Raw genomic sequence first — 14,625 nt, forward strand, 5'->3', positions numbered from 1 at the left:
CCACATCATAAACACCATTCCATCAACTTTTCCAATATATTAAATCATACAATATATGCAATAATAGTAAGAAATATAATTCAAACATAAAATTGCATTATTATTATCATACAAACTTACCTCGATACAAAATATTAGCAATCGGGGCCTATTCGTTGTAAACTTTGTTTTTCCCTCAATCACGACTTGAATCTCATTTCTCTTGATCTATAATACCAAATTAATTTATTTAATACATACATTCATCAAAACAGCCTTTAATATGAACTTTTGCAAAATTACCATTTTGCCCCTAAACTTTTGCATAATTACACTTTTGCCCCTAGGCTCGGGAATTAAAATTTATCCCTTATTCTTATGTTTTATGACATGCTGATCATTTTTACCTTCTATGACAACATCAAATTCTCACTCTAACATGCACTTATGACTATTAGGTATTTTTACCGATAAGCCCTTTTACTCGTTTTCACTTAAAACCGAGTAGCACAAGTTGTCTAACATAATTTAAAACCTCATATTCTATCATAAAACACCAAAATACACAAATTTCACCTATGGGTATTTTTCCAAATACGAACCCTAGGTTGAATTATTGCTAGCATAAGCTTAATCAAGTTATCGGGATTCCAAAAAAAGTAAAGAACTTGAAAAACGGGGCTAGAACGGACTTACTATTGAGCTTAGAAAGCTTGAAAACCCTATCCATGGCTTCCCCCATGCTAATTTCAACCTCCATATGGAGAAGATGACCATTTTGTGTTACGTTTCCCATTTTATTTCATTTAATATGCAAATGACCAAAATGCCCTTACTACTAAACTTTCAAAACAATTCCATCCATGTCTAATTTTTGTCCACAAACTTCAAAATGGTCTAATTACCATTTAAGGACCTTTGATTTAAAAACTCATAACAATTAAACACTTCTAACATGTAAAACTCAACTTTTTCACTTTTTACAATTTAGTTATTTTGACCAAATTGAGTGCCCAAATGTCGAAATTTTTGAACGAAATTTTCACGAAATCATTAAAGAAATTTTCACGAAATCATTCTTTGAAATCGTAGACCATAAAAAATAAAATTTTCTTTGTCGAATTTGTGGTCCTGAAACTACTGTTCCAACTGAGCCCAAAATCAGGATGTTACAGTTGATGCCCCAATATGCAACGCGCTTCACTCTTCGTTGAATCAGATATAGCAAGACTACTGTGTGCTCTTCAAAATGTGAGTTGCCCTTTAGGGTTTTCAACTCAAAACCTCTTTGGTCATAAGGCGCCCTTTGCGGGTTTTCACCCTGAATTCTTCTTTTCTTTAGACAAAGTACTTTTTGATTGAGTCTGAATTCACTGGATTGGGCAAAATCTTCCCATCCATTTCTATTAAGATCAATGCACCCCCAGAGAAGGCCTTCTTCACGACATACGGCCCTTCCCAATTTGGCATCCATTTTCCTCTAAAGTCCTTCTGAATAGGGAGGATCTTTTTCAACACAAGATCCCCCTCATGGAATTCTCTTGGTCGCACTTTCTTGTTGTAAGCTCGCATCATTCGCTTCTGATACATCTGACCATGACGAATGGCCATTAGCCTCTTTTCCTCAATCAAGTTCAACTGATCATATCGCGACTGTATCCATTCAGCTTCATTCAACTTTATCTCTGACAAGACTCGAAGAGACGGTATTTCCACTTCAATGGGTAACACTGCTTCCATCCCATAAACCAACGAGAGAAGAGTTGGCCGAGTAGAAGTTTTGATAGACGTTCGGTAAGCTAAGAGTGCAAATGGTAACTTCTCATTCCAGTCTCTGTAGGTTTCAGTCATTTTCCCCACTATCTTCTTGATGTTTTTGTTAGCAGCTTCCACTGCCCCATTCATCTTTGGGCAATACGGCGAAGAGTTATGATGCTTAATCCTAAACTGACTGCAAACTTCTGCTATCGTTTTGTTGTTCAAGTTCAGTGCATTGTCTGGTATGATCCTTTCAGGCATCCCATACTGACAAATAACCTCTTTATTCAAGAATTGACTTACAGCCGACTTAGTAACATTCGCATAAGAAGCAGCCTCTACCCACTTCGTGAAGTAATCAATGACCACAAAAATAAAGCGATGCCCATTTGAAGCTTTTGGTGATATTGGCCCAATGACATTCATGCCTCACATAGAAAAAGGCCATGGAGAAGTCATAACGTGTAGAGGTGAAGGTGGTACATGAATCTTGTCTCCATAAATCTGACATTTATGGCATTTTTTGGCGTAGTTGATACAATCCCCTTCCAAAGTAGACCAATAATATCCAAACCTCATGATTTGTCTAGCCATCGTGAAACCATTAGCGTGCGTCCCACAAACACCCTCGTGAACTTCTTCCAAGATTAACTTAGCTTCCACAGCGTCAACACATCTCAACAGTACTTGGTCCTTTCTTCTTTTGTACAAGATGTCCCTATCCAAAATGTAGTCGCAGGCTAATCTCGTTAAAGTTCACTTATCATTTTCAATTGCCTGTTCTGGGTATTTACGATCTCTCACATATCGCAATATATCCTGATACCAAGGGTTATCATCCTTTTCTTCTTCCTCAATGTTACAACAGTGAGCTGGAACCTCAAAGATACTCATCTAAATGGGTCTCATCTCCTCCTCTTTATTCACTTTAATCATTGAAGCCAAGGTTGCTAGAGCATCTGCCATCTAGTTTTCGTCTCGTGGGATATAATTGAAAGTGATGTCATCAAACTCCTCAAGTAACCCTAAAACTACCTTTCGATAATTGATCAATTTAGGATCCCTTGTCTCCCATTCACCTTTAAGCTGGGAAATTAACAACGCGGAGTCTCCAGAAACTTCCAAGGTTCTTATTTTTTGCTCTATAGCCGCTCGGAGTCCCATGATGCACGCTTTATACTTGGCCATATTGTTTGTGCAATCAAAATCCAACTTGTACGTGAATGGATAATAATCACCATTTGGGGACACCAAGACTGCCCCAATTCCATTTCCCACTGCATTGGATGCCCCATCAAAGCTCAACTTCCAAGGATTATCCTCTGTTGCTGCTACACACATCAGCTCCTCATTTGGGAAATCAAAATTCAACGGCTCATAGTCTTCTAGAGCTCTACTAGCTAGAAATTCCGCTATCGCACTTCCTTTTATAGCCTTCTGGCTCACATAAACTATGTCAAACTCTGAAAGCAGAATTTGCCACCTCGCCATTCTTCCATTAAAGCTATTGACTCCATCATATACTTCAGAGGATCAAGTTTTGAAATAAGCCAAGTAGTATGATACAACATATATTGCCTTAACCTTCGAGTCGTCCAGATTAAAGCACAACACAATTTCTCAATTGGCGAATATCTCATCTCACACTCTGTGAATTTCTTGCTGAGGTAGTATATCGCCTTCTCCTTTCTTCCTGACTCGTCATGTTGGCCAAGCACACATCCCATAAATTTGCTAAACACTGATAAGTACAGAATTAATGGTCTACCTAGATTAGGTGGAGATAACACAGGAGCATTTAACAAGTATTGCTTAACCTTATTGAAAGCACTCTGGTATTCCTCATCCCAAGTACCTTGGCTGTGTTTTCTAAGGAGGTGAAATATAGGGTCACATTTCTCAGTTAATTGTGAAATAAATGAGCAACATAATTCAACCTCCCAAGAAAACCCCGAACTTCTTTCTGAGTACGCGGTGAAGGCAAATTTTGTATGGCTCTAACTTTGTCTGAATCAACTTCAATTCCTTTTTCACTGACCACAAAACCTAATAACTTCCCCGACCTGGCTTTAAAAGTGCATTTTTCTGGATTAAGTTTTAACTGAAACTTCCTTAATCTCAAGAATAGTTTCTTTAAAACCTCAATATGTTCCTCCTCTGTTCAAGATTTGGCAATCATATCATCAACATACACCTCAACTTCCTTGTGCATCATATCGTAAAATAAGGTCACCATAGCCCTTTGGTATGCTGCCCCTGCATTCTTTAACCCAAAGGGCATTAACTTGTAATAGAAAGTCTCCCACAAGGTTATGAAGGTGGTTTTGTCCATATCTTGGGGATGTATCTTTATCTGATTGTACCCTGAAAAACCATCCATGAAGGAGAACAACGAATATCCCGCTGTGTTGTCTATCAAAGTGTCTATGTGAGGTAGAGGGAAATTATCTTTTAGGCTAGCTTTGTTCAGATCCCTGTAATCAACACACATTTGTACCTTCCCATCCTTCTTAGGAACTGGTACAATGTTAGCTACCTATTCAGAATACTTCATCTCTTGTAAGAATCCTGCATCGAACTGTTTCTTAACTTCATCCTTTATTTTTAATACGATATCTGGTCTCATTCTTCGCAACTTCTATTGAACTGGTTTACAATCCTATCTTATTGGAAGACGATGCACCACAATATCAGTATTTAACCCTGGCATATCTTGATAGGACCATGCGAAGATATCCTTGATCTCACGTAAGAACTCAATCAGTCCTTGTCTTATATCATTAGCAATATGCGTGCCAATTTTCACCTCTTTTTCTTCCTCTAGGGCTACATTCTCTACTGCCTCTTTCTCATATGGCATGGTTTGTTTCTCCTTCTATTTCACCATCCTCAAAAGATCTAGAGACACATCACAATCTGGACATCTTCAAAATCCTATGATTCCTCTAAACACATGTCTTGCTCACGAGAGAAATCAGGATTTGTAATATCAATGTTCATGTCATTGATATCTAGGGATCTGTGAAGTATAAAGAATATACAAAGAATGAATGAATTTAAGAATGATTATTTATGTGCTATGAATGAAAGAATAAGAATTGCCAAAATTTAACGGAATATTGGTTGATAAAAATGAAACAATACTCGTTCAAATTGATAAAAGTTATGCTTTATTAAAAAATAATAGATGATTGTAAGCCCATCTCACAAATGAAATCATATTACTCCTAGGCTCTAGAGTAACAAGAATGTTTTGAGAATTACTTTGCAAAATTCCTAAAGACTACAGGAAGTTCCTCCACAGTCCAATTGTTCAGAGAGCTTCTCGGTTCGTAAGGGCGAATGCCCTCAAGGTTTCCTTGCTCCAATCCTTTGTCGTGTATAGCATTAATATGATGACCTTCTGCTAAAAGTAACCCTTCTGATATAAAGGTTTGGGATATTGAAGGGAATGCCATCGGCTCCCACTCCACTTCTATTCTATTAAGGCGCGCCCTTCTTCCCTCTTGGCACTTCTCAACTTCCTTCCTCTTTTGCTTATAGTCTGGCTTGAAGCCCAGACTAAAGCGATCTCTCTTCTCTTTTAGTTCTAGGATTTGAGTCCCTCCTTGCAGGTATTTTCCTAACCTCCTTCCTGGAAAGGCTCCCTTTCCCACTATCATTTGTAGAGCCATCCTCGTGGCTCTTGCTATCTTTGGCACCGGTGGCTCACTCCCTTTTGAAATGAAGGTTGCATTCACAAATTCTAAAGGTGGCTCACTTCCTATCTTCATTCGTCTCGACATAAGGGGCCTTGCTAGTGACTGCGGCTATAATATCCTCTTCCGCATTGATGGTTACTAACTGTCCCTCTATCACTAACTTTAATTTTTAGTGCAACGATGAGGGCACCGCTCCCGCTGAATGTATCCATGGCCTCCCTAATAAGAAATTGTAGGAGGGCTTGATATCCATCACCAAGAAGTCTACTTCGTATATATTCGGCCCAATTTCCAAGGGGATGTTAATCCTTCCCATCACCTTCCTTTCTGTACCGTCAAAGGCTCTTCCCACATTTTGACCTGTCTTCATGTGAGAATCGGCAATGGGTAATCTGTTCATAGTAGACAATGGTAGAACATTCAAAGCCGATCCATTATTGATGAGCATGCTTGGGAGTGTGTACCCCTTACATCGAGTGGTGATGTGCAGGGCCTTTGTTGACCCCCTGCCCCCTGGTGGGATTCATCGTCATTAAAATAGATGAAATTATCCGCACTTATGTTATTCACCAACCGGTCCAGCTTGTTAACAGATATGCCATGGGTGACATATGTTTCGTTGAGTACCTTCATCAATGCATCCCGATGCACCTCAGAACTCAGAAGTAGAGCCAATACTGATATGCTAGTCGGCTGCTTACGCAATTGCTCGACCATGCTATACTCGCTATGTTTAAGGAACTTTAGAAATTCCTTAGCCTCTTCCTCCTTTACTGACTTCTTGATAAGTGCTTTAGCCTCTTTCTCCCTCTCTGTACTAACATTCTTTATTTTTGTGGGCTCCTCTCTGACGCCCACTGTATCATACCGCCTCCCGTTTCGTGGATGGGAACCCTCACCTTGAACTTCTTTAGAAGCACTTGCTATATCCTCCCTCTCCGGCATTGACACATGGCAGTTATAACTCCATGGTACTCTCTTGTTATCCTTATAAGGAAAGGAAACAGGTTTATGAATGATGACTTTCGGTACCGTCGGTATTTCAACTTCATTACTTCCTGGTAAAGAAATAATGATCCTTGGCCGGTTTTGATTCTTCGTTGCACCTTCTAATGTACATATATCTCTCTCATTTGGCCCAGCTTCATAAAATCCTAGCTCCTTGTTGTCCATAAGGCTTTGTATCAAGTCCTTAAACTCATCGCATTCCTGAATCTTGTGCCCCTCTTCGGCATGGAACTCATAATAGTCCCTTGCTCCTTCATTCCTCTCTTTAGAGATTATCATCTCTCTTTTTTACCATTTCTTCCCAAATCATCTTCATCGGCATTCTCACCTTAGCCACGCCTTCTTTTATTCTCCTCTCACTGGTTTCACCAATGGCGTTCACTCATTGATTGCTATGATTTGGTAATGGGTTTTCAGTATTCGGGGTATTATCGAACTTCACTACCCCCATCTTAATAAGCCTTTTTACGGCCTTCTTAAAACTAGTACAGTTTTCAATCGAATGCCCCGGTATTTCAGCATGGTATTCACATTTGGTATTTGCGTCATACCATTTAGGATATGGGGGTTGCAATGGCTTAAGGTGAAAACAAGGAATAACATGTGCATCGTATAAGCTTTCATAGAGCTCACGATACGTCACGGGGATAGGTGTGAATTGCATCCTTTCAGAATTCTGCCTTGTACCTGACTCCTGCCTTTGAGAACTCTGTTGCCCAACCGCAGCTATTTTAGGTTGACCAATTGTGATTGCCCTCATGTTGAAAGTGCTTGCGTTATTCACTTCACTATCCTTTCTCTTTAGGGCCAATCTTTTAGTTGTTTCCCCCTCAATTTTGTCACCCCTTATGGCATTCTCAATCATCTCTCCCGCCATGACTATATCTGTAAAGCTTTTGGTGGTGTTCCCAATCATGTGAGTAACGAATGGAGCTTTTAGAGTGTTGATGAACAACATGGCAATCTCTTTCTCCAACAACGATGGTTGAACTTGCATTGCTACCTCTCTCCATCTTTGTGCACATTTCCTAAAATTCTCATAGGCTTTTTCTCCATATTTTACAGCATGATCCTATCTGGAGTCATGTCAGTCACATGATTGTACCGCTGTATGAAGGCCTGTGCAAGATCCCTCCATGAACTTATTCTGGCCCAGCTTAGTTGATTATACCACTTGGCTGCGACTCCAATTAAACTGTCTTGGAAACAGTGAATCAACAATTGATCATTATTCACATACCCAGTCATCCTCCTACAGAACATCGTAATGTGGGCTTCTAGGCAAGTAGTCCGATTATACTTCCCAAATTCTGGCATCTTGAATTTGTGAGGAAGTACCAAGTCTGGGACCAAGCTTAGATCTTTGGAATCAACCCTATTATGTCCATCAGCATTCTCTAAAGCCTTGAACTTTTCCTCTAACCATTTCCAGCGATCTTCCAACCGTCTTGCAGCCTCGGTTCTTAGATCCTCTTTTTCAGCCATGTCTAAGTCAAGAATGACGGGATTTGCAGGATTGTCACCCAAATTGAATCCTGAACCAGTTGGGAAATTCATGGGGATCCCAGTATCAACTGACCCTTGTTGGGGCCTTATAGTGACAGATGGCCTCCTAGGAAGTGCCTCGGTTTGTGTAGGCACGTGGGGTAGGGTGAAACCTAGAGGATGATCCTCACCCTCCTCGCCAGTAATTGCCATGGGAGCCTTTCCCTTATCAGTGGCCCTCAGAAGTTGGGCCATCTCAGCCATCATGTTCCTTTGTGCCTCCAACATTTGCTCCCTCATTTCGTTTTGCATCTTTGCCAATTGCTCTTGCAATTGGTCCTGCATGTCTTTCTGTAACTGTTCAAATCTTTGGTCCATGTTCTTAGTTTTTGCATGAGTTTCGTAGTGATGTGTTGCTTCCAGATTTTCTTTCTCTTACTCTCTTTCTCCCTATTAATTTTAACTAATTAAGGTCTTTCTATAAACTTGAATGCATATGATACAATGAGATGCTATGAAATGCAAATGCATGAATGCAAAAAGATGTCGATTCTGATTCAATTTCATTTTAGAAAACGTTATTTAAAGAAAAAAAAAACTTTTCATAAAACGGATTACAAATACGCTTTCGCCCGTAGGCCTAAATTCTTAACCCTATCTAATAACAATGTTAACTCTCGTCCTCTGTCTGACGATGACTCATACATTATACTCAGCGTTCTAGCTTGTACTGCCAAATCCTGCAAGTGTTCAGTAACCTCTCGAATCTGAACTAAGGCTTCTCCCATGAGATAATCCCTATTTCCAACTTGATCCTGAAGATGGTGAAGTTCTCCCTTCTACTGTTCTTCTCTTGCCTCGAGCTGCTCAATCTGTAGCTCACAGCCCTGTAGTGCTGCTTCCAACCTTCCAATATTGTGCTTCATTTCCTCGATCTTATTCAAGCTTACCTTTAACTCGATTGCAAGGTTACGACTTCGGTGATGATGAAGAGATCGTCCAAGTTCAGCCACCTTAGTTTTTAATCATTGATTTTCTTCTCTAGGGCCTGATTACGCGACTGCATCTCTTGGAACTTCTTCTCCCAATACTCGGCTTTAGCTCTTTCTTCCTGAATCTCTTGCTGCCACTGCTCTGGAGATCTCCCTAATCTAACCCTTTTCAACGTTACCTGGGCCTTTTTGTAGTGTGTCTTTAAATCATCTCGATCTTCCTCGATCTTTCTCTTTTCCTTTTTCACCTTCTCGACTTCCATCTTTTGAACATCGACGTCGAGACTTAAGCACATTTTTTCCTCTTCGAGCTTCTCAATCCTCTTTTCAATCTCTGAATTCTTTCTCTCGAACTCTTGCTTCATAACCTCCAACTCTGATGGAATCACTCGTAAGCTCTCCTCCAATGATCGAGTCACTCCTAAAATTGTCCTAGGGACATTATCGTTGACTCTCCTACTAAACCACCCTTTATACTCAAGGATTGACGTCGAGCCATCGGTCAAGATCTTCATACAGAAAGGCTTCTTCCAAGCCTCAGAAATCTCTCGCATCTTCTTCTTATGGTGATCTCCTTTATAAGAGAAATCACTTTGAGCTAGACCTTGTGTAACCGGTATGAATTGTCTCGCTCTATATTGCCTTAGAACAAGTAATGGTGCATATCCAACAACTCCCCAAATTCTTGGCAAAGGGACCCAATCAAAACTGCCACAGCGGTAAAGGACTTCACTAGGAACCAACCAAGGAGCCTTCCATATAACATCTTCCTTTTAAAGATTCTAAAGAATGTCTATCCACCTCTTCTCTGAAATGTCATCTCTCCTCGGCATGTCTACTGCTTCTTTTAAGGGAGAATAACCCTCAAAGAATACTCGACAAGGAACCTTATCAAGCTTCCAAAAATGACTATGGAACCAAACCAACAGCAACTGTGCACATCCAATAAATCTACCTTCGCCGGCTCTCCGACATGCACTCAAAGATCTAAATTTCACAGCTAGGATTGCTGGTACCGGTGTATTCTGCTTACCAACGCGATCAAACAAATCCGCAACTGCCTTATCTATGTGCCCCAATGCCTTTGGGAAAATCACCTTGCCGTAAATACTCAAAGCCAGGATGTCGACCCTTTTCTTTACGTCTGGATGTGTCGATATCAAATCCCTCAAATGGCCCATGGAACGCACTTACTATCAGCCTTTTTCTGTATACGAGCCACAGCCCACTGCTCACTCATCCCAATAATCATCGCCAACTTCTTTGCAAAAGTTGGAAGACTAGCAGGCCTAACATAAGCCTTGTGACCCTGAATCCTCGGGCAGCGCAGTAAAGTCGTATACTCCTCTAAAGTAGGTGCAAGATCAACATCACCAAATGTAAAGCAACTATAAGCAGGGTTCCAGAACTGTACGATAGCTCAAAACAAGGGCCTATCTACTTTGACGTCTAGCAAATAGGAAGGTCTCCATAATTCTAATAGAAAAGCTGCTTAGCCTCGTCATCCCATTGGGCCCAAATGTTTCTCAGCTCCTGAAACTCATTCTACGTTGAATTAATACGGGTGAAGTCCCATAGCTCTGACGTATATCCCTCGGTGACACTATCTCCTTTCTTTAACTGGGTTTTCTCTGACAGGTACAGACAAAAGCATTGTCCTCCACTCTATCAAGGTATTCATCCCTCATTAAAAAACTTTCTAATCTAGAAATCGAGCCGTGAATCGACACCTTTAAATGCCAAATGACATACAATGACAGCAAAATAAAAATAGGTCAGTATCATAAAAAAATGATAAACAAATACTTACAAGGGTAGCTTACTAAAGGCTATCACTATCTTTCCTAAACTCTTTAAAGTTCACTATATGAGTTTTAGCTCTAAAGCCAGGGTACCTGAACCAGCAGATTCCTTGGTCTTCACCCATTATAGGCTCATATAGACCAAGTTTAGTTTAGGGGGACACATTTCCCTATGGCCATACGGAGATGAAAATCTCACGAAGACATAGGTACAGTATCCCAGAAGCAATCCACTAGCTCATATGAAGGTGAAAACCTTACGAAAGTGTAGCTTCTCACTCCCACTTAAGGGTGTGACCACAACGGTCATGCAAATGCAATGTACAGCCATAAGGTAACAAATATATGCAACAAACACATGTAAAAATGATCCAATTTTAAAATTTCCAAACTTTCGACATTAAGACAGAAAATACTCAATTTCTTGGCTTAACTCTCTTAAGTCCCCAGCGGAGTCACCAAGCTGTCGAAACCATTTTTTAATGGGATGTTTGAAAAAAGAGGATCAACTTTTGAAAAACGAAAACGAGAGTTGCCACCAACCTTTTTTAGTTGTGATTGGATCACCTTATAAAACGTTTTGGTCTACGAAAATTAAGAAAACAGGTTCGGGAGTCGGTTACGTACGATGAAGGATTATCACCCTCGTAACGCCCAAAATTTGTACCAAATTGAATAGTTTTCTGTCTTAATTTCAAAAAATTGAAAGGATTTAAAAATAGGATCCCTTTTTTAAAACTGAAATTATTTAAGTTAAAAAATCGAGATTCCTTAGCTCTGAAAGAATACAAACATCACATCCAGCATGATAGGACACGATATTCTTAAACTCTCGTAACTGAAATCATCTCGTGATTTACAAAATCTATTTAGAAGGATACTTTATGCATTTAGACAAACGGGAAATCGCAACCCAGCATGTTAGGGCACTATTTCCCAAATTCCTAAATACAAAAAACATTGCCTCATTTTAGAAAAACTTTTGGATAAAATATGACAATTAAATGAAATATATATTTTTAAAATAATGATTTGAGTAAAATTTAAAAAATAATTTACTAAGAGTAATACTAAAAAAAGTTATTAAAAATGAAAGAGTTTGATATGATACTAAAATTATTAAAAAATTAAAATATATAAAAAAATTCCAGGAAACATGGATTAAGTCAAAATAAAAAGGGTTGAAAAACGAAGATGAAAAAAGAATAAAAATAAGAACAAACCGTAGAAAATAAGAACGTAAGAGGGAGAGAAATTTGAGTGAAAGCTCTCAAAATTTTTTATTGTTTCCCAAAACACCAGTGTGTTTACAATGAAGGGAGAGGCCTCTATTTATAGTTGAACCTCCTCAAATCCAACGGTACAGATCAATTACATCAACAGTTAAGATTAAAAGGTATCTACAAATTAAATCTCTAAGATTACAAAATCATATCTTCTAAGATTGCATATCATATCTAAGATTGCAAGCATATCTAAGATTGTATCATATCTAAGATTGCATATCATATCTAAGATTGCATATCATTGAAGATTATATTTCCATATGAGTCAAGCTTGTAGATGGACCTTAAATCTTTTCAAGTAATGGGCCATTCCGATCGGGCCAAATTATATTTGTAATTCTAGACTGAACTTGGACTTCGTTTTTTTTTTGGGTTTATTATTTTTGTTTTTGGACTTATTTCTGGGCTCGGGAAAAATTGAGTGTCTACAATAGCAATGTTTCTTGTGAGAGATTGTCACAGTAAATACAACTTCATTAATAACATATACTTTTTTCCTAGGCGTTTGACCCACGTTCGAAATCTGGAGTCATCATTGTTGGGAGGGCTTTATCTGAATACTACCTTAAGCCCGAAAATGAATAGATTTAGACCGTAAAGCGAATGAGGACATTTGTGGTTATGTACCCAAAAAATGAATAATATATTCTAGAATATGACACACTTAGGATGTAGGTAAAAAAAAAGAATTATATAACAAATATATTTATAAAAAAGTTGATATAAATAACAAATAATATTTTGGTTGAATTGGTGAAGCATAAAGGTTAAAAACCATAAAGGCTTGAGTCTAAATCCTATTATCTGTGTTTTCCTATATAAAAGATATAAAATGACAAAAAGATCATCAAAATACTTGAATTTACTTTGTAAAGTAAAGATATTTTGTTATTATACAACTGAGTTAGTGCCCAATTGACTCGAGACACCAATTGAGTCAAATACTTATAGTTTAAATATGCCAAAGGTCTTATACCCTTTCAAAATTTAAAATTTAGTCCCTATACTTTAATTTTGAACATTGAGTCCATATACATTTTTTTTAGATAAAAGTCTTTAACCCTCCATCTAATTTTGTGGTGAAAGTTAATTGTGTTAAAGGTAAAATAACTTCTTTAGCACTCAACAATTACAATTTTTTGCCAATTTGGTACTTGCCCTTTAAAAGCACATAAAGCAAAATTGAAAAAAATATTTTCTCCATATTTTGTGGGAAAAAAATTAAGAAACTAGTGTACTATTTCACATAAAACCACGAAAAAAATCAAAGGCTGATTGTACAAAAATAAGTTTCCAGGTAAATTAGATTCTCTATTTTCAACATTTCCAACTAAAACGATGGCTTACTACTGGCTAAAGGCAGTTAAATTGAAATTGAAATTGCTTAATTAATTATATTTATTAAATTAAACATTGACTAATACTTTCTATTAAGTTTTTTTCGATATTTAAATAGAATTGAAGTTTTTTTATGGTTCCAACTAGCCTATCTCTGTTCTACTTATCATCAACAAAGATGTGCTTTCACAATCAAATTGCTAGACATTTTAACTTAGAATAAAGCGAAACACATGAATGAGTTGAATAATATAAAAATTGGTTTGTTATGTCTCTCTAAGCTATTTCTTTTATATATATATAACCAGTTTCCTGCACATTCAAGATGTATAATATCATATTCAAGACATAAGGAATTGTCGAGAGGGATGAAGGAATGGTTAGACAAGGGTATGGAGGTTCAAATTATCCAGGCGTGAAGGTGGTTTATTTGTGTCCCAGGATCTTGTGCTTTGAAAAACATACATCTAGTGAATGATATGTTGAAAGTTATTGAGCAAAGCATTTCATATCACAACCTGCAAGTCCAGATTGCTTATCTGGTATTTCTGAAAAAATTTTACTTTAATTTTCTTTCTTTGAAAGGCTAAGAACATTTTATACAATAAACAAGGGGCACAAAAGCATATAAAAAAATGTTATTCAGCAAAAAATATTTTTCCTCTACCAAAAATGAACATTTTAATTGATTGGGAATGTACAATATAGTTGTTTCCATTGAGCTTGTGACCTATGATAAGAGTATGAAAACTTTCAAATCCATCTTAATTCCTTTTGGACATTGTTTCATGTTTGGGTGAGTGATCGCGTGATTCGTAACAAGTAATAAATATTTATAATGAAGATCAAACCTAGACTAACTATTATCACGACGAAAAGGCAAGCGCACCTATCAAGCAATAGTATGGTAATGGGAAGACCGGGATATCATACCCAAGGGAACCAAAAGTACTAGTAATGGCTGTCTTTTTATTATCTAGCCTAAAAAATAATGAGGTTTTGTTTTAATTAACTAATTAAACTAAGAATGCACAGAGAAAAGAATTGGGGAATTGCTTTTGGGAAAATCGATTGACTTGAGACAATACCTAAGGAAAAACCTAGACTTTACTTGTTATTCTGGCTCCAAATCAAACGATTTATTCATTCAACTTGTTCCGTAGAAATCCCTAAGTTATGTTATTATCCCTATTCAAGACTAATAACGTCTAATCCCTGAATTGAATAACCGAGACTTTTCTCTAATTAACACTCTGGTGTTGCATTAACTCGATCT

This window comes from Gossypium hirsutum, chromosome A11 (genome assembly GCF_007990345.1).
Source record: "Gossypium hirsutum isolate 1008001.06 chromosome A11, Gossypium_hirsutum_v2.1, whole genome shotgun sequence".
In the NCBI taxonomy this organism is placed as follows: Eukaryota; Viridiplantae; Streptophyta; class Magnoliopsida; order Malvales; family Malvaceae; genus Gossypium; species Gossypium hirsutum.